Here is a 4,319-nt window from a genome sequence, read left to right on the forward strand (position 1 = left end):
AATATCCAAATTTTATAAAGAACACCAGAAATTAGATATCAACAACCCAAACAACACAATTTTAAAAAAAGAGAAAGAGCACTAAACAAAATTTTCAAACAAGGAATCTCAAATAGCTAAGAATCACTTAAAGAAATGTTCAAAATCACCAGGGAATTGCAAATCAAATAAACTCTGAAATTCCATCTTGAACCAGTCATAATGGCCAACATCAAGCTTAAGGGACAGCACATGCTGGTGAAGATGTGGAACAAGGGAAACATTCCTTTAATGCTGGTAGGAGTGCAAACTTGTCCAACCACTCTGAAAATCAATTTGGCAGTTCCTTAGAAAATTGGGAATAGTTCTACCTGAAAACCCCACTATGCCACTCCTGGCCATATACCCAAAACATGCCCCAACATACCACAGGGACACTTGTTCAACCTATGTTCATAGCAACTTTATTTGTAATAGCTAGAAACTGGAAACAACCTAGATGTACCTCAACTGAAGAATAGATGAAAAAAAGTTGATGCATCTACACAATGGAATACTATTAAGGTATTAAAAACAAGACTTCATGAGTTTTGCAGGTAAATAAATGGAACTTGAGAATATCATCCTGAGTGAGGCAACCCAGTCCCAAAGGACATGCATGGTACATTTCACTTAGAAGTATACATTAGCCACAAAAGGCAGGGTACCCATGCTATACTCCATGTACCCAAAGAAGCTAAACGAGAAGGAAAGCCCAAGGGAGGATGCTTGAATTCCACCTAGAAGGGGGAATAAAATAGTTGTAGGAGCAGGTGGAGCGAGGGAACTGGATGGAAGATGGGATAGGGAGGGAAATGGAGGGAGGTCAGGATCAGCTGTGGGGAGGGACAGGAGAAATGGCCCGATGGCCATGGAACAAATGTAAATCTGCAACTGGAGGGGTGTAGAGGAGGGAGGCATCTGGAGGATGTGCCAGAGACCAACTTGGGTTAGAGGGGTTACTAAAGAATGAATGGGAGTGACCTTAGCTGTGAATCACAGCATTGGAGATACAGGACCGAGGAGACCAACCCCTGTATCCAGGCAGAAACCCCAGAGATAAGAACACCAACTTACTCACAAAACTTTCAACCTAAAAATCTATCCTGTCTGCAAGAAATTCAGGGAGAGGGAATGGTGCAGAGATTGCAGGAATGGCCAAGGAATAACTGGCCCAAGTAAAGGTCCAACCCCTGACACTCAGTATTAATGATACTCAGTTATGCTTGCAAACGTGAGTCTCCACCTAGCAGCTGGCTCAGATTGATGCAAAGACCCACAAGCAAACCAAGAATGAAGCTTGGAATAGTTTCTGGAGGATTGAGAGCCCCAAAGGATATAGGAACTCCACAGGAAGACCAACAGTGTCAACTAACCTGGACCCTTGGGAGTCTCGGAGACTGAACCACTAACTAAAGAGACCTAGTCCCATCACACATCGGTAACAAATGTGCAGCTTGGTCTTCATGTGGGTCCCAAACAACAGGAACATGGGCTATCCCTAAACCCGTTGCTTGTCTGTGGGATATATCCTTCTAGCTGGGCTGCCTTATCTGACCTCAGTGGGAGAGGATGTACCTAGCTCTGGAGAGACTTGCTATGCTAGGCTTGGAGGATGACCAGGGGGGCCTCCGCGCTCTCAGAAAAGAAAAGGAGGAGGAGGAAGGATTATGGGAGATAGTGACCAGAAGTTGGGGCAGCAATCTGGATGTAAAGTTGATAAATAAAATAAAATAAAATAAAATAAAATAAAATAAAATAAAATAAAATAAAATGACAAAATTCTCACTATATTTTTCCCCCGCTTCCCTTTCCTCCCTTGAACAACCTCTCTTCTCAAAACTAGTTCCCTCGTAAATTCATTGCCGCTTTTCTTTCTTTATTTTTCATGAGTATAATAAGTATTCGGAGACAACCTGCTGAGTCCATTCACTGTGGCTTGTATGTTTATTACTTCAGTGCTAACCACGTAGTGGTGGATAACCGATTAAAAGTCTCATCCCCAGGGAAGACTACTTCTCCTGCATTTAGACTTCGTTAATTGCTTGTAGTTTTTTTTTTTCCCTCTAAAATAGGGACCTGTGAGGTTATCCCTTTCCATAATAGTATGTCTATTGTTCTTCTTCAGGTCTTTAGTGCCATATTACTGATGTGCCAGGAGTAAAGATTTCCTGACATTTTTAGAAAGCACAATCAGGTTGTTTCTTGGTCCTCTGACTATTAAGAGCTTTCTGGGACCTCTTCTAACATTTCCTTTGAGTCCTAGCTCTGCCAGTTGTGTTGTTGATGTACCATTTAATTGGAGCTACACTCCCTAGGATCAGTTGTTCTCTGAATTTTGACCAGTTGTGGGTTTTTGCAATATTCCCTATCTGTTGCAAGGAGAAGCTTCTTTGGTGAGAGGTGAGACCTGCATTTATCTGTGGGTGTAAAGAATTTATTTAGGATGCAGTTATGAGCTATGCTGGTTTGGTAAAGTTGTTTATGGGGGGTTTGTGGGGATTGTGCACAAGGACATATCCAGGATATACCTGATACTACTGTAGACACTATGGACACAACCACAGCATCTTATTGTTGAAGTCCAGCTTTAGTCTATGGTGGTTTGATAGGATTCGAGGAGTCACTTCAACTTTCTTATATCTATTGAGGCTTGCTGTATTACCAAGTATATGGTCAATGATGAAAAAGGTTCCATAAAGTGCTAAGAAAAAGGCTTAGTCTTTTGTGTTTGGGTGAAATGTTCTATAGATAACTGTTTGGTCTGTTTGATTCATAACCTCTGTTAATTTTATTATTTCTCTGTTTAGTTTATGTCTGATGACCTGTCAGTTGGTAAGGGTTGGTTGTTGAAATTTGCTATTTATTAATGTGTGCGGTGTAATGTGTGATTTAAGCTTTAGTAGTGTTTCTTTTCCAAATGTGAGTGACCTTGCATTTGTAGCATAGACATTTAGAATTGAGACTTCATCTTGGTGAATTTTTCCTTTAGTGAGTATGATATGTACTTCTGCATCTCTTTTGATAATTTTTGGTTGAGAGTCTATTTTATTAGATATTATAATGACTATTCCAGCTTGTTTCAGGGATCCAATTGCTTGGAAAACCTTTTTCTAGTCCTTTACTCTGATGTTGTGTCTATCGTGTTGCTGAGGTTTTGTTTCTTGTATGCAACAGAATGGTGGATCCTGTTTATGCATCCACTCCATTAGCCTGTGTCTATTTATTAGGGAATTGAGACCAATGATGTTCAAAGATATTAATGATCAATGATTGCTACTTCCTATTACTTTTATTTTGGTGGTGGTTCTCTCTCTCTCTCTCTCTCTCTCTCTCTCTGTGTGTGTGTGTGTGTGTGTGTGTGTGTGTGTGTTTCTTCTTCTGATTTTGCTGGTGTAGAATTATATATTTCTTTGTTTTCTTTGGTGAAGTTGCCCTCATTCTGTTGGAGCTTTTTTTAACATCCTCTATAGGGCTGGAGTACTTGAAAGATATTGTTTAAACTTCATTTTGTCATGGAGTATCTTGTTTTCATCTACGGTGATTTAAAGTTTTGCCAAGTATAGTAGTCTGTGCTAGCATCTGTGATCTCTTAGAGACTGTAAGCTATCTATCTACACAGGCCCTTCTGGCTTTTAAAAACTGATGAGAAGTTTCTGCTGTAATGCTAATAGGTCTGTCTTTATATCTTGCTTGGCCTTTCTCCTTTGTGGCTTTTAATATTCTGTCTCTGTTCTGTACATTTAGTGTTTTTATTATTATGAGGTGGGAGGATTTTCCTTTTTGGTCCATTCAATTTGGTGTTCTGTAAGCTTCTTTTACATTTATAAGCATCACTTTATGTTAGTGAAATTTTCTTCTATGACTTTGTTGAAGATACTTTCTGGGCCATTGATTTAGAATAATTCTCATTCTATCCTATTATTTTTAGGTTTGGTCTTTTCATAATGTCCCCAATTTCCTGGATGTTTAGTGTTAGAAACTTTTTAACTTGAGCATTTTATTTGACTGGTACATCAATTACTTCTATTGTATCTTCTATGACTGAGAGTCTCTATCTTAGCTCTGGCGTTCTGTTAGTGATGCTTGTATCTAAATTTCCTGCTCTCTTTCCTAGGTCTTCCATCTACAGGATTGCCTCCATTTGTGTTTTCGTTGTTGTTGCTTGTTTTCTTTTTTCTTTTTTATTACTTCTATTTCCATTTTCAGATCTTAAACAGCTTTATTCATTTCTTTTACCTGTTTTTATTTACCTGTATTTCTGTAAGGAATTTATTTGTTTCCTCCTTAAAGGTCTCTAT

This window comes from Rattus rattus, chromosome 13 (assembly GCF_011064425.1).
Source record: "Rattus rattus isolate New Zealand chromosome 13, Rrattus_CSIRO_v1, whole genome shotgun sequence".
Classification (NCBI taxonomy): domain Eukaryota; kingdom Metazoa; phylum Chordata; class Mammalia; order Rodentia; family Muridae; genus Rattus; species Rattus rattus.